The sequence below is a fragment of the Corvus cornix genome, chromosome 3, assembly GCF_000738735.6.
Source record: "Corvus cornix cornix isolate S_Up_H32 chromosome 3, ASM73873v5, whole genome shotgun sequence".
Classification (NCBI taxonomy): domain Eukaryota; kingdom Metazoa; phylum Chordata; class Aves; order Passeriformes; family Corvidae; genus Corvus; species Corvus cornix.
Genome location: NC_047056.1, coordinates 29604980 through 29628647, shown reverse-complemented (window position 1 = coordinate 29628647; position 23668 = coordinate 29604980). Strand labels below are relative to the sequence as shown.

The window sequence follows — 23668 nt, the reverse complement described above, 5'->3', positions numbered from 1 at the left end:
TGTAGCAGATCTCAGCTTTGGCCTGTAGGGCTTCGGTTTCTCCTCAGAACTAGTGAGCATACACATCACCAGTTGACTTCAAAAGAAGTTGTGGGTGCAGAGGCATTCAGTCACTTGCCCAAGGTCACAGTGATGGTCAGGATCAGAGGGTGGTTCCTGCCTCCAAGTAAATAAACACACATGCCAAACCGGTAGAAACTTCTGAGCTGTGCAGGGATCTTGTGTAGCTGCATCTTAAGAAGGGGGTCTAGTCTTTCATGATAAGATTTAAACAGCTACAGTTCTATAATGATAATAGCTATTGCCACCTGTGCAGTGACAGTGACTACCAGGTGAGTAGGAACTACTGTACACCATTGAAGGCACCTTTTCAACTTTAGTGATTGTTTTTAAAATATCACAGCTTGGGAATTGCTTAGAATGCTCCTTCTGTGTTGTCTTGGCACTGACCTACCTGGCTGCAAAGTGTGAGCCAGTGCTTCTTCATTTTCTATCTCACTTACCATGACTGACTTTGCACCAAAGATGTGAGTGAACAATGCAGCAAGTCCTGCTATTTTTTTTTTCTCTCCACATCCTCTGCAGTAAGTTTAAGGTTTACTAGAAAATTTAACAGCTATAGAAAGCAGCATGTTGGAGTGGTATCACAGCCTCATTCTTCCTTATGGTGTCAGCTGAATTGGTTAGGGAATTCTGACTGCACCTCTTCACAAAATCCATGAGCTCTCATTAGCACACTCCAGTGACTGGGGTGCACCTCCACATACTTCAAGAATAATGTAATCTGTTTTTTTGTCTGAGGTCTAAACATGATTTATCTAATGATGATTTAGAACTTTAACAGAAGCAAGTCTGGAGAAGCGGGCTAAACATTTTTCTCATTTAGCTGAGTTGTCTAAACACTGGGGACTAAGATGAGCTTATGCAGAACCTTCTAACACTGAGTCTGAGTCAGGCGTGATTATCCCTCTTTTAGAGAGTACAGAGTCAGAAACATGAATTGGCTTGCCCATGCCCACACAGAAATGCACAGCTAATGTCAGCATTACATCTTGGTTACTCAGAAGTGCGCAGATGTGCAACATCTATCACACTTCTTCCCACCCTAAGTGCAGTAAGGACTGCTTGCAAGGGATCAGGTGCAGACTCTGTTATCTTGACAACTTTTATGAGTATGGGTTTTCTCTTTCATTGTGATTTCCTTTTTAGTATAAAAATAATTGTGACTAAGGTAAAGTATTTCAACATGCACATTTTCATCATCGTTGTAAAAATGCAGTTCCTTGGGTCTGAAAATATTTGTACCTGTAGAACTTTCTGTTGTTGGCTCTTCTGGGTAAACCAGCACACAGTGGTGAAAGGTGAAAGAGAACATGGAGATTTTCAGAAGTGATCGAAGGAAATTTTCCTGGCCCTAGCAAAGCACAACACTGAAAATGAGAGGGCAATCAATTTAAATGAAACCAGTAAATTCTAATGGTTTAGAAAGTTTCAGGTTGATGCTGAGGCTGAGACTTAGGTTTCCTGTCTCTTGACAATTTATGAATGCCTTTGTCTCTCCCTTGTTGTTGGGCATAACAGTTTGTGTCAACTTCCCTATGTCCCAGAGTAGAATCTGCAGGCCCTTTCCTTTAAAGCCTTTGGAATTTACATAACCCTGCAATTGTAGCAATGCAAATGTAGCTCTAGTTACAATAACAAGGGTTTAGGGAACCCAGGGAGAGATTGTAGCGGCAAAGGCATAAAAAGCAAAACAAAACAAAACAAAACTCTACATGCTGTTTTAATTTTCAGCAGCCACGTGAGAACTGTCCTGCAGTTCCTGGCTATAAATAAATCTCTGCCGTCATAGGAAGACAAAAACCAAAACAGTTCACATTCCTCACGAATTTTCTTAAGGTTATAAAAAATAAAGGAATGGTAAATATTTCAAAAGTAGAGTGTGTCTTTGCTAAGGAATGTCAAATTATTACTCAAGAGGGTTGATATTTGCAATAAGTAAAGAAATTTGGCATTAAACCTCTCTTTCCCTGCTCCTTCTCTGCCAGCTCTTTTAAGAAAACCACTTAGGGCTGCATATAGAAAACTTGCCAGGCTGTACTTCTTAGAACTCCACGCATTTACTGCCTTAGTGTCAGCTGAGGCAGGAACTTCCTTTGAGATGAATGAGCATTACACAGAAGTATGATTGCTGCTTCTTGTCAGATGCTACATCCTAGTTCTTTTACACAGTGTGTTAGGAAGGTAGAGACAAGGATCACGTCATTGCATAGTAAGATGCTGTGGCACTGATAGATGCAGATGTGAATACAGAATCAAACAATGCTCATACCAAAAGTAATACTATAAAAATAAGCAGGCCTGCTTGATAAACAAGATTAGAGTTATTACATGTGGCTGAACAAAATTTCGTCACCTGTTCAAATCCAGTTTGTTCATCAGAATGAAAAATTGGTGCAATTGCAAACGTTGTAGGATAAGCTACCTCACTTTTAGGGATGAGAAGAGGTAATGCCATGTGAATTACATGACTAAGGACAGCTCTTTAGGGAATATAAGGACAGACTGAATCATGAAGTGGTAACAAGGGAATGAATGGAGATAATCTTTAGTAGAGAGCGTTAGAGTAATCAGGACCATGTGAGGGTTTCTGTACATTAATGAGACAAAAAGGTTTTGTTGAAACTTCTTTCTCAGAAGGTAGAAGTCCAAGTCTAGCATGTGTTAGTGTGGTGAAGTCCCAAGCAGCAAGACTGGAGACTAGGAAAGAAATATCAACACCAGCAAACTGGGAAAGAACTGTGCTATACAGGGAAACCGATTTAAATTGACCCTGAGCTGTGGTATTGATTTGAATGGGCATGAGGTCTCCCAGAACAGGATATATTTGAATTTCTGAGTGTTTCCTAAAAACATAGGAAGGAAAAAATGCAGCAGAGGAGGAGCCTTATGTTGCTGTGAAATGGTTCTCCAATGATAGCATCTGTTTGACACTACCTCATCATGGTGATGGACCATGAGCCAATTGAGAGCTTGTGGGAAATAAACCAGAGCAATGCTTTGGTGGATATCTGTTAAAGATCAAAAGAATGAGTAAAGGAGACCTTCTTCAGGCAACTGGAGGAGGCTCATGACCACCTCAATGTCTTCTGGAAGAGCAATACAACAGAGCACAAGAAATCCAGGAGGTTTTTGGAGTGATGACAACTTCCTAACACTGGTAATGGTTGAGCTGAAGAGAGAAGTCACTCTACTGAACCTGGCATTTACAAACAAGGAAGAATGGATTCAGGGTGAGAAAGTCAAGGGTAGCTTTGGCTGCAGTGACCATGGGATGGTAGAGTTAGGATTCTAAGAGGAGGGAACAGTACAAAGAACAGGATCACAACCTTAGACTTCAGGAGAGCAGACTGTGGCCTGATCAGGGACCTCCTTGAAAGAATTCCACAGGACATGCCCCTGGCAAGAAGAGACGTCCATGAGAGTCCAATGATTTTCAAGGATCACCTCTTCTAAACTCAAGTTTATCCTGATGACTATGAAATGAAACAAAGGTGTCAGGAGGCCCGTCTAGGTAACCAAAGAGCTCCTAACTACACATAAAAGGAAGTCTACAAGAGGTAGGAGTATGGTCAGGCGACTTGGAAGGAATATAGAGACACTATCTGAATGTGTGGGGATGGGAAAAGGAAAACCAAGACCTACCTGGCCTTGAGTCTGCTAAGGACATGCAGGACAACAAAAAGGGTGTCTACAGAGAGATTGATTGCAAAAGAAAGAAGAGGGAAAAAATTGGCCCACTGTTGATTAGTCTAGGGAACCTGGTGGCAAAGAACACAAAAAAGAATGAGATGCTCAAGTCTTCTTCACTGTGATCTTCACTGGAAGTACTCACCTTGACAAATCCCATGCCTGTCAGACCAGGCACAATGTCTGGAGTAAGGCAGACTTACCCTTGATTAATGAGAATTGGGTTAGGGAATATTTAACTAAACTGTACAAATAAACAAGTAAGTCCCTGATGGGATACACCCACAAATGCTGAGGGAGCATAATGTCCATGTGAAGCGACTCTTGATTAGCTTTGAAAGGTTATAGCCACTGGGGGAGATTCCTTGAGGACACGAAGAAAGCAGTTGTCATTTTTATCTTCAAGAGGTACAAGAAAGGTTATTTGGACAGGGTGGAGAGCCTCATCTCAATCCCTAGAAAGGTGAAGGAGTACACCATCCTAGAAACCAATTCCACACACATGAAGGACAAGAATGTGACCAGGAGTACTCAGCACAAATCCATAAGGAGAAATCATTCCTGACCATCCTAATAGCCTTCTGTGATGACATAGGGAGAGAACAGTAGATGCTGTTTATCTTGACTTTAGTAAGGCTTTTGACACTTTTGCATAATGTCCTCATTGACAAACTGATGAACCGTGGGCTAGATAAGTGATTAGTGACATGGCTTAGTAGCTAGCTGAGCTGCTGGGCTTGAAAGGTTGTGGTCAGCAGCAAACAGATCAGCTGCAGGCCACACAAATAGATTATCCCAGGTTTAGTTCTGGAATACAAAACTGTTTAACATCTTCATTAATGGCCTGGATGATGGGACTGACTGTACCTTCAGCAAGTTTGCTGACAACATAAAACTGGGAAGAAAATTGATAGACCAGATGGTCATACTGCTGTTTGGAGGCACCTCAATAGTAATCTCATAGAATTCAACAAAGGAAAATACAAAGTCCTTTTCCTGAGGAGGAAAAGCCTCATGCATAAGTACAGGCTGGGGCAAACCAGTTGGAAAACATCCTTGTGCAAAAGAACCTGGAGTTCTGGTAGGCAACAATTTGAATATCAATCTGAGCTGTACCACTGTGGCAAAGAAAGACAACAGCCTTGGACTGTATCAAGAAAAATGAAAAACCAGCAAGTCAAAACAAATGATCCTTCCTTTCTGCTCAACATTGGTGGGACACATCTGGAGTGTTGTTTCCAGTTCTGGGGTTCTGCAGGGCAAGAAAGAGGTGGACACATTGGAGGGAGTGCAACAAAAGGCCACAAAGATGGTTAAAGGGCTGGTATATCTGAATATGAGGAGAGACTGAGAGAACTGGGACTGCTTATCAATATTTATGAATACTTGTTGATGTGGGGAGTAAAGAAGATGGAGCCAGATACTTCTCTGTGGAGCTCAGTGGAAAGGATGAGAGTTTATGGGCACAAACTGAAACACAGGAAATTCCATTTAAACATAAGAAAAAATGTTTAGTGTGTGTGTGATCAAAACACTGAAACAAGTTACTCAAAGACATGGTGGAGGCTCCATATGTGGAGATACTCAAAGCCTGACTGGATGGGGCTCCAGGCAACCTTCTCTAGTTGACCCCCCTTTGGAGATGAGGTTTGGAACAGATGATTGCCAGAGGTCTCCTCCAGCTTTAACTGTTCTGTGCTCTGTGATACCTGTTTTTTTCTCGTGGTTGAGTCAAAGCAGCTCGAGAACTGTGATCGTAGCTGGCACTTACTATTTTGATCCAAGTACTGTTTGGGATGTACTGTCCCACACCCTCTTAAAATAAGGGATGCCAGGACAAAAATCAGGAATTGTGGTGGAAGGTTTTTGGGGGGTGGGGAGCGGTGGAATTGCTCCCTGTGCTATATACAGTTTGAGGTTGGGTAGAGGACTTCACTCTCTTGTGATTCTAATGTGGTGTCTTTCACTAGTATCAAATTCTTACAGGGGCGTGGGGGTAAGAGAGAGAGAGAGAGAGAGGCCTAAATTTCGCTGATGTTGATAGACCTGTGTTAAAGTTGATACTGTTACTTTAGTGGAAAATGCGGGTAATGAGGGAAAAACAAAGCCCTCTTTTTCTGTTATCCCCCAAAGACAGTTTCTATTAATAACCTTAAGACACACATGGAGAAATTGACAATTCTAATGATGTTTCTCTTAAAACAGTTTAGTTAAATACCATGGGAGGCAAACAAGGAAAAGGTCGCTTTAATGGTATTTCCTAAAGTGACAGTACAGCAGCATTTGTGGAATGTCCTGGAGCACACTCATTTGGCTTTAATAAAAAATAATGGGAAAAACCCAACAACAAGAAAATTAGCTGAATGATAAAAGCAAATAATTTATAACAGATTTCCTCCTAAGTCCTGGAAATCATCTGTCTAGAGCAGCTGGCAGAAAGAGCACAAAGCCAATAGTTCTGTATCAGTTGAAAACCGTCTTTTGTATGTTAATCACACTCTGTGCAGAAAAAAATTGTTTCTTTTTCTTTATCAATGATCACTTATGATCCCTATACTCAAAGTTAATGTATAGAGTATCAAATCAACAATTTGTTTGCAGTGCAGATGCAATCAGTATTGAAGATATAGTGGTACGTGTGAGACATTCATATTGGATTTGATTGTAGAGTATCTTACGAGCACTGCTGAGTGCTTCAGCAAAGAATAGCGCTGCACTGAAATTAAGAGACCATATAGGAACCTTTGTACATATTTCTTCTGTAATTTCTTTTGAAAAAACATTGGAGATGCCTTTTATATTGAGAGGAAAGCTAAAAAGAACACAATTGTTTTTCCAGAAGACCATCTCTACCGTCAAAGTAGCTGTACTAATTCATCTGAAGAGAGCCTCTTCCTACACAGTGAGGACCTGAACTGAACAGAGATCTACAGAGAGGGAGAGAAGAGTGAGTCAGAAACTACACAGATCATCCAGGTTAGTTTGGATTTGCATGTGGGGAATGGGAGAGGAACAGAATAACAGGAAACAGAATTTAAGCTATCATTTTGTTTTCTTGAACATGTGTGTTACCTACATTCACCAGGCAAGAGGAATCTTCTGCATACAGCAAGGTGGTAAGATGGTTTTTCAACTTTAGAGCAAAGTTACAGCAAACAGGGCTTCACAAGCCCCAGTTATGGACAAACAAGGTATGTTTAAAAGCAGCACACACCCTAATGGCATAAAAATTGTAACCTCCAATCCCATCTGTGTCTTTACTCCATCACCATTTCAGCGGAACAGAATTTGTATCTAGGCTGTACTACAGATGTTAGTCACACCATTCAGTACTCTGTCTGAGGGCCAACACGCTAACTTGGTTTTGATTATAATTATAGTCTAAACTGGAGGCATTTCTTGTAAGTTAGTAAATAGACTTAATGGCAATGATAGTTTAGTAACATTCTTGATTTTATGCTCTATCCATCCTTCCTTCCTTCCTTCCTTCCTTCCTTCCTTCCTTCCTTCCTTCCTTCCTTCCTTCCTTCCTTCCTTCCTTCTGCCAATTAGAAGAAAATTTAGTGTCAGAGTCTTCCTCCTTCATGCAATTCAGAATACTTCAGTGTTTTGGTATATTAAGAACTTGTGCATCCAACTTATTCATGAGGCCTAATAACACCCAGTGCTTAATGATTTTCAGTGTCCTTTCTATTCTTCTTGTAGACTTGCAACAGTCATTTACAGAGACAAAATAATGTGAAACCTTTCCTTCCCATGGTATTTGCATGACGTGAAGCAGTGCTGTGCAGTCTCACGACCGAGTTCCCTACTGACACCAACTTTGCAGCAGCATTTACATGAGTGTAACATGAGTGTGGAGTGGGGCTGAGTTAAGAAGATGCCTGATATGAATGAGCAGGGCAGTGGTAAATCAGTGGTCAGGACTCAAGCTCTGTCATGCTTCTTATGAACTGAGCAGTAAGTTTCCTGTGGCTGTCTCCATAGGCATGATACTGTCTCTCTGTCAAAATCATAGTTTCCGCAGCTGTTAGAACCTCACAGGCACCAATACAAAAAATACAGGTGCTAAACTTCAGATTCTGTCAAGTGAAACAAAATATGATGATTTGCTCACAGCTCAAATTTTCTATCTATGTATGGTTATGTATTCAAAAGGTACAGATTTATTCCCCATAATTTTAAAATATTATTATTTTACATCTTTGAAGTCTTCTGCAAAACTGACTCAATTCCTGATTAGCTACATCCCTCTAGATGACTAGTTTCTTCTCTGGCATGTGCAGTGGCCCAGGAGCAAACAACGGTTTTAGGGCCCCAGTCTCTGTGGATGAAAATCTTGCATAGAATCAGTGCCACGACCTAGTTAAATATGTGCTGCTCTCCTGGCATACACCAAGTTTCCCTCTGGCTCAGACTGCCAGGATGGAATTAAGGCTTGCAGAATCTGGGTGTGCCCCTCTGCACTCAACTGCTTCACAGAGAAAGCAATGTATTTTTTGTCTCCAGAGCAACTCTGCCTTCTGGTAATCACACGTACTACTTAGCACCTCACTGGAGCATGGGTGCTCTGCATTCCCATACTGAACCCTCTTGCCAAGTACAACAAAGATGGCTTACATCTTTCTTCTCTCCTGCCCTCACCCTCACAGTCAAACAGATTTCCAAGAAAGCAAGTCAGCATCCTTTGCCTAGAAGTAAGGAGCCACCTTTCCGTAGGAACATTGTCCCATTTCCAGGACTCATAAGCATACAGGAATTCCTGTAAAGAAGGTCAAGTATCCTCCAGGAAAGTGTGTGTCATAAAATAGGACAGATTTAATGTGATGAAAATTATGTCTAAGAAAAATCAGGGCAAGTTAAGAGTGGTGTAATAGAGGGAAGGCAAAAAACCCAAAGCAAAACAAACAAAAAACCCCCAAACAAGACTAAAACACCAAAGCCCCCAAAGCCAGAATAAAGAGCTTGGCTGTCAAATACTGAAACTAAATGTCATTTAAAAGCTGAAACTAAATGTCACTTGCTGTAATAAGGTCAACGGCCTTCCTAATTGATTTCAGCTTCATACTAGGGGATCAGTGCAGCTGATTAGTTTGCACGTAAACTTCCGAGAACATGAATAACCAGAATTTAGCAAGCCACACCAACCAACCATAACTAATTCTTCTAGGTCTTCTGCAAAGAATACACAGTAAGCAAATGCTGTCCCCTTCCCAGCATCACAGATAGAGCCAGGACTTCTTGCTCCAGCTACTTTTTTTTACCACTGAGATGCTACAAAGCACTTAAAAGCATGCAGAACAGGCTATACTGAAATAATTTTCAAAGGAAGCGAGTTTTCTAGGTAGAATAGGCAGTGGGACAGCTCAGCCACCAATTCTACAAAAAGGAGGATATTTAGCTGGAGTTCCCTGCCTGTTCCCTGAACTGTTTCAGGATCCATTAATAGCCAAGTATCTTTTAAAAAATCCCACGGCTGTTCTATTGGCACTAGGGTCTTAACATACCTCTGTCAGCTTATAGACCACAGAGTTACAATGGCAGTTTAAAAACTTTGTCACTTTGGTTTTGTGTCAACCAGTAGTCAACCAGAATAAAGGATCTGGCCTAGATCCTGTATCAGAATAAGAAGTGGAAATAGCCTTTCCCTTTCCATTTCTTTGTTCCTTTGATAGACATCACTTTGATTTTCCTGGAAGTCACTGGGATCTCTGTCTTCATAGCTGGAGACTGACTTTACTTCTGACTGTATTAGTGCCCTATTCTTGGTTGGAACAAGACATGTTGATCTAGATCATTGTTAATTAAATGATGGTCAATACAACATCAGTCATTCCCTAATCACTTCCAAAACTTAAAAAGGCCCCCAAGCCCCTTCCCTCTATGCAGCTAAACAAATCCACATGCTTACATCAGGGGAATAAAAAGGAAAAAAATCCCTGACCATTCAGAGCCCAAACTAATTTTTAAATTACTATTAGTGAAAGTTTATGTTGCAGTGCAGCTCAAGCTGGTCTTCGGATTCTTCTTAAAAAAGGCAAAAAAATCCTTCAAATGAAAAACATGGAGAAATGTCATTATGCAGACTATTATTGGAACAGCCGCCTAGGGACAAGCTCACTTCAGCCTCCTTAGTTCACATATTTACTAAATTTAGACAACAACATACGCATAGTAATATCTGTGATACAGATCACCTGTCTGCATACTGCATCGGTCTGTAAGGTGACCATTTGGTAGAACATAAATTTTTAAAATAAAATTATTCCCCTGGAAGATGGGAAAATATTTACAGAATAGAAGGAAACATTCAAAAGTGATGGGGAAAGCAGAGGAAGATTCCATTTTACAAATCAGTGCCCTCTACTCTGCTAACTGAAATTCAGCTGAACAACTGTTTTTTCTAAAGCTCTGGTCTGTGCAAAATATCATGAAGAAGTTCAAAATTGTCATAAGGTGTTAGGTGTGAACACAGCACAAGTTTCTTCAAGGGAGGCAAATGAAGCCATGATGAAGTTGCTGACTACAAATATTTACAGTTGTCAGGGACTGGTAACTACCCTTAATTGCTGACAGATGATCAGTGTTTTAGTGGCAGGAAATTTAATCTAATTCTGGCTAATTCTGTCTCCCTGGCCTTCAGGGATGTGGGTTTGAGTTGGGCTGTTATCTGAAAAAGGAGGTTCACTTTGAAGATGTTTGAGAAATACCAAGCAAAACTAAAGGGAGAAAAGAAACAATTCCTGTAGAAGTTTCATATTTTTTTTCTTTTTACTTCCAGTTGAGGTAAAGCTGATTCACTTTCTAAAAGCTCATAAGCTTCTTCTTTTTGAACAGTAAATGCCTTTCCTCTTTCCATAGCTGTTGTCCAAGATGCAGCAAATGCTGATGTTCTCTTTCTTTCTTTCGTTCTTTCGTTCTTTCTCATTTTTTCATTCTTTCTTTCGTTCTTTCAGGCTGGCCTATTCCCCTGCCAGCAAACAACTTGTGCAGACCACTCACTAAATCTTAACCAATACAGGGGCGAGTATTATAATGGGCTTGAGAAGCCAATGAAAGACAAGGACCTGTTGACAACACAGGAAAAACACAGGGAAAAGGGTGAAAATTGAAATGTGCTGCCTCCAGGAAGGTCCAAACCAACATCTTACATTTTACTATGATGAATACAGATTTGAACATAGTTTTAGTTGACCTAAGTTTTGTAGTGTGGGCCATTTTATGAAATGGAAACCAAATCTTTTCATTTAAGAACAGTTGGTAAAATAGCTTGATAGCTAGTACATTGATTTCAGGCATTGTCACGAAATTATCTTCATGTTGAATGCCATAACTTTCATTAACTGCACACCTCTTACAGATCTGTTAAGGCTTAGCTTCTAGGAACAAATTTATTTATTCCTAACCATTTTTTTAATTGGAAAATAAACTCGCAAAAAATAAATGTTTGTGCTGGGTTTGTAGTGGCATCTAACAGAAACATATTCTTCTGCAGTGTAAAGAGTGCTGCAGAAAAATAACACCACCAGCAATAAATCAGATGCAAGCTATCCCTATCAGCAATAAGTTTTGTCATTATTTCACTCAAACATCTGCATGAATACTCATGTGTAAATGCATACATGCATGCACAAGTGTGTACATGCATTATGGTTCATCAAGTGCAAAACAATATTGTGGCGTTACAAGTTATAAATTTTAAATTATGAGCTTTGTCCAGATCTTTATTTCTTAAAACTTCAAAGCAAGTTCTCAAAATGATGTATCAACAACGTTAAAGATACTGGTTAGGATTGAAAAACTTTAATCTGAAACTTACATATATAGACACACACATATATATATATACACATGTACCCCTGAATCGAAGTGTCCTTATTCATCTGGCAGTCACTGAGAGTGGAATCCAGCCTTTAGATCTGATGGCGCAGTTTCAGCTCAAAAATAATTTTAGGAGGATTATATTCACTAAATGAATGTACATGCATTTCTATTATATTGACTATATATGCCTCATTTCAGCCCCTCAGCAATAGGAGACAGAATTTTGTATGGTTCATTGATGAGTGAGGATAGTGACGGATCCACCACCACGTTACATCCAACGTCAGTGTATAGCAGTGATACTGCTCTGCATTTCAGACTGGAGGGATGCTCAAAACATTGTGTGGCACTTCAGAGACTGGGAGACATGCAGAAATGACCTCTGTTGGGAGGGTAGGAAAGTCCTGTTAGTCCTGTACCCTGTGGTGACTGAGCTGCTGGCCCTGTGGCTGCACTGGTTGGTGGTGTCAGGCAAGGCATGCAGCCAAGTGCACAGAGCCGTGGTGTTTACTCTCCCTGTCAGATGGAGCAGGCAGCCTGGCACTGGGTCTCCTCTCACAATGGACACTTTTGTTGTTAGATTAATATACCCGTGTCCTTTTGTTTTGATGAGGGATCTAACAAACACTTCATATCTCCAGAGGTGGAGCAACATCTCAGAGAAGCTTTTGCTTCTGTCTTCTGAAAGGAATACGGTTTTGAGCAGCAAATAATCTATTTGATTTTGTATGTCCCTTTCCCCTTTTCACTCCTTACTATTCTGGGCCCTTATACACAAATAATAGTACAGCTTTTTTGGTTTTGACCTTAGTCTTCAGAACCTAAAAGTTCTTGTGGAAATAGACAGGTGATGTCTTTAATTGTTTTATTCCTAAATTCAGAAGGAGCTGCCTTTGTAGGTATGATTGTGCTGCCTTGCAAAGTAGACATTATGTGATACACTGTTCAGAGAGACAAACACACCTTTTTCTTTTTTGGCACCTTTGGCAGGACTTTTGGTTTTGCTGTCCCCTATAAGCTAAGACACCAAAATAGCTCCTATTAAATGTCACTTCTTGTGCAAGGGGAATGCTCCACCAAATCAAACACTTTTGCAAACTGCAACACCTTCCAGTTTTCTCTGAGGTATCTCCAGTTCAGTATTTCATAATAAAAACACTGGCTTCTCCATTAGCTTGCATCCCAAGCTGTTACTAATGCAAGTATTGAATTACATAACACCAGAGTTTAATATACCTTGTTGTAATTGAGGGAACAGAGTCACAGAAAGAATCAGTGATTACCTAGTTTCAGTTACTGGTGACTAAATATTGAAGCATGCAGCAGAATTCAAATTCTATGTCCTTGTTTAATATACCACACATTTCTCCTACAGCCAGTAATAGAAAACAGGAGTTGTGCTGCAGCCATGAGACAATGCTCTGTCAATGGAACATCCAGATGCTGCGGTGAGAGGGGGCCAGCTTTCACATGGGATTATGAGGAGAGTAAGGAGCAACATATGTGAGGAACTGCAGATATTCCTTTATTATCTTAACATTTATGGTGATTAGATCATTCTTCCAGTGGCACAAGCCAGTTTCCTGCTAGGCACTTTCTGGTGTTTTGCATGTTCTTGTTTTGTATGTGTGGAGCAGTGGAGTGTCACTTTAGCTTCCCCCCAGCCCCTAATTTCTCTCCATCATTGGTGTCCTTGCCATTAAACTCCCCATCCACTGAAGCACCTTACCCCATTGTCTTGTAGACAGATTCTGCCTGCTTTGAACATATCAGAATAACCTTAGCTAAGGCACCAAAGACCAGCTTTGTCTTAGAGATGGGTGTTTTGTTAACTTTTAACTAATGGACAAGGGCCATCTATCTTGGTTACACTGACCATAATAAATGGTTCTGTGTGGAATTGTGAGCAGGGAGATAGCCTTGGTAATGTGAGCATGCCTAACCCTTGTGCCTTGGCCTGCTGCTGCAGGTTAGTTTCTAGGGCTGGATACATACAGGTCTCTGGCTCCAGAACTTTGCTGTAGGAAGGAGAGGGATGCAAGAGAAGGAATTGGTTCATCACTCCTAGGTCTCCTTTCAGGTCTTCTTTCTGCTTCCAGTGAGAAACTGAGAGGTTAGAGGTAAGAAGGGGGACATCAAGACAGTTAGATGGAGCTCGAAAGGTGGAGATCAGCTACAGAAGTACGTGGCAATGCAGAAGGGGGAAGAGGGAGTAAATGGGGAAGGACTTGGAGGAAGAGATGAAAAAAGTGGTAGCTAGAGGTGTGAGTGGAAAGTGAGGATTAATAGACCAATGCAAATGTGTGAGCAGAGGGGAGGATGGAATTTTAAGATCTCTTCTACCATGCATCACATGTAGTTTGCATATGTAAATAATACAAAACTTTCCCAGGCTTTATGCTGAGAAAGGCAGGAGCATAGCACGGCTCATACTAGAGGAATGCTGATAGGTCCCTGTGGTTTTCATACAAGGCTCATAGTGCTGAATATTGGAATTTAGTCATGTGGCCAAATGGCTACTTTGCTTACAGGGCAGAAGGTATACATGCCAGTAGTTAGCGGGCACCTACTGAGCCTGTTTGTGATGGGCCATTATCATTAAAAGGGCTGCATTCCATTTTGGATTTATACCCATGTTCTCCTCCATAGGACTGAAGAAACAGAAAGAAAGACATCATGGCTTGCAAACAGTTTGTACCTGTTCGGTGCTTATTGCGCATTGGTTTAAGTGAAGGCAGAGAGGACAGGACAGTGGTGACTTGGCCTCATCTTGTTTGGTTTGGCCTGCCAGTTTGAAGGCGGCATTTTTCCCTGTAACTGGCTTTCTCTGGATGCGTCATTAAAGATACACATCTTTGTGTGTATATATATGACTTTGCCTTGTGATATGTGTTGATTGGTATTGTCATCATGAGAGTTCAGTTATTGTAATGAAAACAAATGGCTTACACATACAAAGAGCAAACACGTATTTCCATGAGTTAAAAAAAAACCAAGAGAGATTTTGCAGATGGTGTAACTATCTCTGAATTTCAGTATTTCTGTTTAACAAAGAATGCGGTTTCTTACACTTGCAGACAGCAACACACACGAGGCAGACAACTCCTCCACATTAATCTAGCTACTAAAATCAGACACAGTTAAAAGTGAAGTCAGAAAACAGCAAACATGCTAGAAACAGCGGTTTACACGAGACTAAAGCTATCTGGAGAATGAGTGGAGAGGAAAAACTAGGAAATGAGGGCTTTTTATTTAGTTAAATCATATCCTCTCAATTACAGGGAATAAAATCTCTTAAGGTCAGACTGAGCTGAGTACCAGGGGAAATCCCACATCCCCGTGCTGCTGCAGACCATGGTTTGGGGACAGTGTGCCGCAGTGTCAGTCACGGAGCAGAGGCTGGCGTGGGCGCACTGCTCCCCGCGGGGGTCCCTGCCACAGACGGGATCCGGCGCCCACGGCCCAGGGAGCCGTGCGGACCCCGCCGCCTCCTGCCCCACGGGCCTTGCAGAGGGTGCGAAGGAAGCCAAAATTCAACCTCGCCACACCTGAAAGCCCTGAGTGGAAAGCTGCGTGGAAGAGTGAGTGTTCCTGTTCCCGGGGCACGTAGGAAAGCGTCTCTCAGGGCGATGGTTATCGCGGCGGTGCCCCCCCGCTTCCCCTGCTGCTCCCGCCCGCAGCGGCTCCCGGAGCCGGGCGCTGCCGCCAGGCCGGCGCTGGGCCCTTTAAGAAAGCGCAGCACAGTAGCAGGGGCCGGCCCTGCCTCCCGCAGCCCGCAGCGCTGGAGCGGGGCTGGGGAATGGGAAGCAGTTCCTGGTCTGGGTCCGAGAGAGCGCACGTAGCAGCAGCAGCCGCAGCAGGAGCAGCAGCAGGCACCCCAGCTCCGCTCACTCAGCAGCATCCAGCGTGGGGATCAGCGCTCTGCCTGGCTCCCTGACACGGGATGGACGTTCCTGAGCACTGAGCTCAGCCGCTGTAAAAAGCAAGTAGGAAAATATACATCTGGATAAAATTGGTAAGTCAAACTAGAGTCACATCCTCTGCCTTGCAGTTTTCCAGTCTCTTAATATGTAATGTTCTTTGCAAGCCTTTTTTTTTTTTTTACTTTTAAGCAGAGCATGGGAAAACATGGAGGCAAAATAAAAGTGTAAAAAAAAACTTTGACAATTTGTCGGTGTTTGTGCTCCTATTCTTGAAATCCTCTTTCCAACATAGAAGCTTTGCTTCAGGAGTGAGGAAGGAGAAGCAAGCAAGTGCTTTTGTATGTGGGGGGACAGAAAGCTAGTAAGAGTTGTAATTGGCTTTTCCTTAGGACATGATTAAAGATTTCAAAAAACAAACAAACAACAAAAAAAAGCCAACAAAACAAACCCCAACTTTCAAGAAGCTTGAAATGACTTGTCATTGACTTGAGTAAAAACAAGTCTCGTCTTGAAGTCTTTAACGCACTGAGATTTGTGCAGCAAGAAGAAGGAGCTTCTAAAAACTGTGTTGTCGGTGTAGCTCTGGGTGCCAAAGTATTGCCGGGCAAATGTTGTATATATTTGTTTAAATTTAACTAAATCCATCGTCAGCCCTGGGGGGGCAGAGGCAGGAGATGCCATTTCCCCCGTGGCGGACAGAGGGCGCTGTTGCTGCACCCGGCGTCAGCCTCCCTGAGCCGGGGAGCTGGTAACAATCCGCGGGGAAAGCCGAGCGGAGGCGAGATGTTTTAAACCACCAAACTAGCGACTGTTCACACGAGCGCAAAGCTATGGTACGTAGCATCCAGTCGGAGCAGCTAATGTTTTTAATTGTCATTCCCTTCAGTTCTGGGGGCAGTCTTTTTGTTCGATTGTTTTTTGATGATCTGAATTACAAAGAGAAGTATATTAGAACCTGGTTATGACCATGTTATCTTTTCTGGAGTGAGTTGTGAGGTCATCCTGGATCAAGAAGCAGAGGGGAAAGTGTGGAATCGCTGTACAGAAATGTTACTTCAATAGTGGTGTGGGAGATGAGGAAGAACTGTCACTCAGTGTTGATCGAGTTGCTGGCTGGAGTTAGACATCTGACATGGGAACATAACCTTTGTATCCAGTACAGATGTATAGCAGAGGTCAGAGATCTGCAAGCTGGCTAAGACCTGTAAACCCTAATGACTGAACCACATATTGTAAAGTAGTTTGGGAAAAGGGGGAGGGTCATGTCCGGGTATACAGTTTCCTCCTAGAAATCCAAATACCTCTACAGGTACAAGAGGCTAACAGTTGCGCCGTATTTCATCCATACAAACAAAGAGTTAGAAAATGCAGCAATAATCTGTTCTTACCTTTGTGTGTGTATACTTGCTTTTGTGTCACCTGGGGTGTAAAATTTTCTTCTTTGTGGAGTAGGAATTTGGGTTTGCTTAAATCAAACGCTTTAAAAGGAATGAAGGTATTATTTTAACTAGTGCATCTCTCTTGTGAGTAGAGAATGATCAGAGTTGTCAATTTCCCCTCTGATCCAACCTCTGGTAGAACTTGATGTTTCTGTTGTGACCTGGGACTTTGGTTGTTCCTTGAACAAGACTTTTCTGTCTGGCTGTATTCCTGTTACTTACAAATCACTTGCAGTGGAGTGGAAAGATTTGCAGATTTTGAGTCCTTAATGTGAGACATGCTGGGCAAAGCAGATTAAAAGAGCTGAATGACCATATGGAACGCAGTCATTCCGACTTCGAATTATTATGCCTCATTGAAAAGTTTAGACTTCTACTACCTCTGCTGAATCAGTGGAATATGTGAACAGAAGACCCCCTTCTTACCTGCAAGAGACAGTAAAACACATACTGTGCAGCAGTGCATCCTTGTAATATTAGTAGATTTTCAAGAAAAAACCCAGCCATTTCTTTATACTCCTTCTGCTTCATTGGACATCCAGGTATGAATGGCCCTTCAAAATGATTTACTGGATCAGAGGAAAGATTTCCCTCCTCAGTTCCTCTCTGAACTAGCAGGCAGTAGTCAGGTGTCTGACTACTGCCTCGGTAACTTACCGAGGAATCTCTTTCACTTCCCTTCAAGCAGATTGCAATTTCATTGTGAATTCTAGAGCTATCAGATATCCTGAGAAACATCTGAACCTAGAAGATGTTTGCCTTCATAGGAGGCTAATTTATGCATTCAAAATGTCTCCTCCATCATCACTGATGTCCAGCTAAGCTCTTAAAGGTTGCATCTCCCCACTATTTGTCTGCATTACATGTTTAATACGGTAGTAGTGGAGTTGTTTCTGTTTAATTCTTCTACTTCCCTATATTTCAAATTAAAATCTTTTCTTCACAAATGGAGAAGAGAGTGTGATGTGCCAGATCTGATTTTTGCTGTGTTGTTTAGAATTCACTTTAGTATTTGTTTTATTTTGCTCCCAAGTGTTTTGCTTTGAGTTACTTTGTACCTGGGAGTAAACACTCTGTCTGTGGCTCGTGCTGAGGTCATACGGTTAACTCCTGCAGAGTTCCCAAAACATTAGCTTAATATGACATATGTGTGTGATACTTAAAATGTAAAGGCATCCTCCACCTATATTTATGCAGAATTAAAGAAACGGAGCTTCCTTGAATAGCTTTTTTCACTAGAGACCACTAATCTTTTTACCTGCCAGTAGATACTGACAGTGTTGGTGGTGCTATAAATTCTGTGACTGCCATTGGAGCACTTGTCTACTGCTTGCTTACACTGACAGTAACTCTGCTAAGTGAGTTTAGCCAGAGCAAGACTCATGATTACTCAACAAATTACTGTCAGCTTGGTTTCTAATATAATTTTTTTGGTCATTGTTTTGCAGAGCTTCAGGTTAATTCATCTTTGAGCATCTTATAATAGCTTACTTGATGAAGCCTACTGCAAAATCCTTTCCCTGAGAATGTTGCTGGTGTCATGAAGTGCTGTATGTTACCACAGGTTATGAAGGCTTGTTGGTGCTCTCATAGCTGAGGTGAATCTGGCCTTATTCTTTGTTGTAGGTAAAGCCTCTTTCTGCTTTACAATGACAGAATCAGGATCCCAACTTACAACCCCAGTTTCATATTAAAGGCTCACTGTGCTGGTGACATAGTAACCTGCTTTTTTCTTTGATAAGAGATTTCATGGTTTTTTATACTGAACAGTGATAGGTGTGGTTTTATGTCTGATTTATTTGCCTGTCTCTACTTTAGCATTTGGAATGCCACATTTTTCATTACACATGGGACAAGTTTATTTGTATAAGTGGAGACCTCTCAAGATGTTGTCCTGTGCAAGATCAAAAAATGTTAACTTGCAGAGAATACGAAGGAAAGTAAATAAGATTTAATAGCTCTGAAGGTGGATATGGAAAGGAATTAATGCAGGAATGTGTTCCCCAGAGAATATTTTCAGTGAAGTAGATACCTCAATGCTGCTAGTCCTGACTCTCACAGGGAGACTACATCAGATCTGTCAATACTCATGTGGATAAGCATCCTCCAAAGAATTAATTTATTTTCATCTTCACATATGTACATCTGTCATCTTGTGTCTGAGACAATTGACGACTGAGCTTTTCCTTTTTTACCTGTAATGCCAAAGTTCTTTTCTTCTTTGCCAGATTCACCAGAATCCTTGAAAACTTCAATCTCTCTTTAATCTAAATCTATTATTGAGAGTATTATTTCTTAAATGTAAAAATAATGAACAAGAAGTCTTAAAAAAAATTTTAGGTACTCTACCAGTTTAATGACGTTACAAAAACATGGTAGTGACCTAATGTATCATTAAATTATCACATTTAAATACAGCATTGAACTTGCCAGCCAGTAAATCAAGCAATGGCGAAATCCCTTTTGTTCTTTTTGCTACACCCTGGAACCTGTGAAATAATCTTCCGAGCATTTGGCAAAAGTATGTATCAAGTTGATGTGTTTTGTAGCATGAACTGGGGAAAAGAGGTAGGAATTTTTGTTTTTCTAAGCAGTACCAAATAAGGTACTGCTGAGGTTCCCCCCTCCTCCTTTTTCATAAATTCAAGAGACCATGGATTGTAAAGGTTCCATATGAGAAAAAGAGAAAACCAAGGTGGCAGCTGGCAGTTCTGTTATTTAGTAAGGGCTGCACTTCTCAGTGCCTTCATTGGAAAGGACAGCTTTTATACTCAGGGCTGTTTCTTCCCATCTTGTCCAATTTGGGGAGGGAGTGGGCTGGGGTGTGGCATGGAACCGATTCACAGGGCAGCTTCTGGCTTTTGAAATGGAGCGCAGATTCAAAGCGGTTCTGAAGCTTTCGTCTGCATCACTTTTAGTTTGCCATTTGAGAAATGTGACATGGTGGGAAATGTGCGTGGGCAGAAGGAGCATCAAATGATGAACTCTCTTTATGCCACGTTGTGTATAATGCAATATCCAGGGACAGCAGGAAGGCTAATGGCACTTTGCAACTGCCCTTCCCAGTTCCTTTCCCTTGTGATTCACTTTTTATTTTTACCTGGGTGTTTTGTCATTTAGCCAGTATGATGTGTTACCAGTGTGTGTCTAGCTCTGCAGCCTCTTTCTAGGTGTGTATCAAGATGTACCTGTAACTTTACCTCCCTCTTGTTATTAACTGGCATGACCATATACTTCTGTTTATTTTGAAATCCATGGAAAGTACATGAAGAAACACTGTAATTTTATTTCTCCAAGAGAATCTTTTTCAGCAGCTGATGAAATCCAAGTTCATGCCAGATGAAAAGCTCCCGTGTTATCATTTTCAGTTAATTAAAAAAATAAACGCCAAATCCCTTACAGTAGTGGTTTTATAAATACTTTGTGTGTATGTGTCCATGTATGTGCATGCCTACACCAGTGCTTCACTCTCAGGTTGGCAGCTTGTGCAGCCCTGGAAATTATCATACACTTTCAGGTTCAGGACTTGATGAAAGGATACAGAGGTGGATGGAGCAGTTTGTTTTAGTACATCTTACAGTAGCTTAAACAGATCCAAAATAAAGCAAAAGCTTTAGTGTTTGCATTAAGATGGCAGCATTTTTGTTGTCTTCTTTTTTCTTTTTTTTTTTCTTTTTTTTTTTTTCTTTCTTTTCTTTTTTTGAGAAAACATGCTAAAGGCTCAATTTTTATCTTCTGGTAGGCAAGCAAAATATTTTTACTGGCAATTTGATACTTTATTAAAATGAACACTTACTTGATTAAATGTGCCAAATTTGTGTGTGCTAAAGGGCAGGAAGCTGAGTTTGCTGGAATAGAAAGGTGCCCTGGCAGCTGGGGCTGAACTAGCTCTTGGCACCTTATCTATTAAGTGCTGATCCCAATAAGCTGAAGGATTATTATCTTCAAAAAATCTTGGACAGCTTCACCAGTGAGTTAGATTTCTTTTGCTTTCATTTTAAGAAGGTAAAATTAATTTCTTTTGGGTGAAAGCAGTTAAACTGACAGACCTGGAAGACTGCAGTTCCCTTTTTCAGTCACAGAATAAGTGATGCCTTGAACCATGGCTGAGTGACCTTCCCCAGTGCTGCTCTCTAGCTGCGTGTCTTGGGTCAGTCAGGATCAAACCCGAAGTTTGGCATCTTTCTGTTAAACTTCTTTTTGTTTTTTTTTTTTTTTTCTGGCCAGCATTGTCAGATTCCTGACAATGGGCTGACTATTTAGGTAGATTTTGGGATGGCTTCTTCATCTCTTTAGGTTTTGCCCACACAAGTCCTTGTGATCTTTTTGTTTCAAGTGACAAACTTGCTCCCTTACCAGGACAGCCTTGATCAATTCCTTTCACATGAGCAGTAATCGAATGGGAATGGTTTTTGGTTGTCATCCAGAATGGATCCAGCCTAGTGACCTGGTAGAAGGACATACTGTATTCCATTGCCAGTCCTGTGAATCATTCAATCTCCCAATTCAATGTGGTTTTTCAGTACTCTACTTGCATTACACAAGCCTTGTGTTTTTAGGCTCTGCGTTCTTTTCCTGATTCAGAGGCCCTTTGGAAAGTTTCAAGTGGGCTTTTGCATTAAGCTCATCTGGAAATCAAAGACTGCGAACTACTAATACTTCCTTTCAGGGTGGGACAGAAGGACTGTGTGTCACAGTGGCACAGGGATTGTTGTAATGCCTGCAAGGATGTGTAATAACTGTAGTGTAGACTAAACCTTTTGGCAGGATATGGTATATTAAAAAAAGACATACTGTTTTTAAATATTATGCAAACTTTGTATTTTTATGTTTGTGTATATGTCTGCTTCCTCTTTTCCCTGAGATTTAAACAATAACTGTCTTTTAATCATATTCTCTAGGAAAATAAAAAGATTTCTGTCTATGGAGAACTTGATCATAAAAGTATATATTTGTACTGGAAGCTGTTTTTCACTCTTTGTGCTGGTTATTTTTTAATGACACACTACTCAAGTTATAGAGTGAAACTTGGCCAGGTAGTTCCAACTTCCTGTTTCTTGTTCACTTCCCTAACAGTTCTTTCATCGTCTAATACTATACAGCATTTGGGTTGGAAGCCCTTCAGGGATTTATTTATATTGAACAACCTTTTCTTCTTTTTTTTTTTTTCACTTAAGAAAATACCCAAGAACAAGCAATGAGTTCTAGTGATGTTAGGTTTTAGGCAATAATGTTACGCTTTTGCCAACCATCCAATGTCATGTTTGAGGTGGCTGACTTGTAGGTGAAATTAAAATGGAAAAATGAAAACATACTCCAGGAAAGTTACTTTTTCCCTGTTTCACTTACCTTTTCAATGCAAGTTAATTAGGTGGAGGAAATGAAGCTACTACAGTTCTTCAACTTTGAGCACAATAATGAGAACAAGAAGGTGACTGTGAAAGTCTGGAGACTTATGCTCACGCTTGTTACTTTGACTTCATGTCCCAAGGCCCAGTCAATCAAAATAGCTCAGAGAGAAGTTTTCAATTTCTCAGCCTGAGAACAAAATGACATGAGTAGTCAGGCATCTAATGTGCAGAATTCTTTAGGAAAATATAGCATCTGGTACCTCAGAAATATTTGCTCTCTCTTGGAAGTCTTGTCTCTCATCCTTACTCAGTGATCAACAGAAGTCTTTTCATACTTCAGAAGAATTTTCTAATCTGCACAGGGTGCTGTAAGGTGTTTTAATAAGATAAACTCTTTTTAATGCTCTTGCATGTTTTAACATGATTTCTTTGGGAACCAGAGCAAAGATCAACAGGAGTAGTTCTAGTACAGGGTACCTGCAATATGGCTGGTTTTCCAGTTCAGTCTTTAAGCTGTGGCTATTTTTTTTTTCTTCTTAAATTTTACTTTAATTTACAAACCTCTTTGACACTAAAAATCTGCTAGACCAAGGGGTCTAGGGGACCAGTGCAGCATTCTCAGCCCTCGGAATTTCTTTTGGGACAGCAGTCACAGGGAGCTGGTGGGTTACCAAATACATATCAGGAGTCTGCTTCTGAGGACCACTTTGTATGGAGTGCAGATGAAAAACCAGCAGCACAAACCAGCACCACCAAAAGAACTTCTGCATGAAACATTTCTGTTCTCTTCTTTTTTTTCCAAATGCAAGAGATCAGATATGGTAAACAGTGCTGATGTGTGTGGGCAGGATTAGATAGCTACTGCTGTACAACAGTATGTAATAAATGATGTGTATTTAAGAATATATATAGATGAATAATGGATGCATGCAGGTATGAGAGTGAGTGTTGCTTTGTAGTTGTACAGTTTGAAGGGCCTGAGGTGGATTTGATTCCACACATTGCTGCATGTGTGGGAGGGGTATACATGAAGTTATCATGCTACTTGCTTTATTGAGCCCCTTATCCCAATGTCTGAAACTGTGATTTGTTATGCTGTGATATGATCCGAAATAGAACCACAACTCACTGTAGCGGGTTCTTTCAATCCCCTGGGAATGTTTGTCTGGCTTAAATGCATGAAACTGAAATGTGTAATACAGAGCTGAACCTTATCACGAAACTGAAATGTGTAATATTGTGCTGCAGCTTATAGATCAACACTGACTCCATTTGTGGGAATGAATGAATACCTCATGTTTGATGTGCTACAGGAGAGTTCACAGATGATTTCTTATGTTACAGTGCTATATTTTTCATGCTTTTTCATCTTCATGTGTTT

General features: G+C 40.9%; 1 protein-coding gene across 5 annotated transcripts in view; it reads left to right on the top strand.

Moving 5' to 3' along the window:
* DAAM2 (dishevelled associated activator of morphogenesis 2) overlaps positions 1 to 23668 on the top strand; it is a 204010-nt gene that overhangs the window by 11934 nt on the left and 168408 nt on the right. For 2 of the 5 annotated variants that reach the window (XM_010391811.4, XM_010391813.4), the window contains one exon: positions 6590 to 6726. The gene's annotated coding sequence lies outside the window, so the exon portion shown is untranslated. Of the gene's footprint in view, positions 1 to 6589; positions 6727 to 15347; positions 15590 to 23668 lie in introns of those variants that run through there. The other 3 variants (XM_010391810.3, XM_019281208.3, XM_010391815.3) reach the window with 2 other exon arrangements.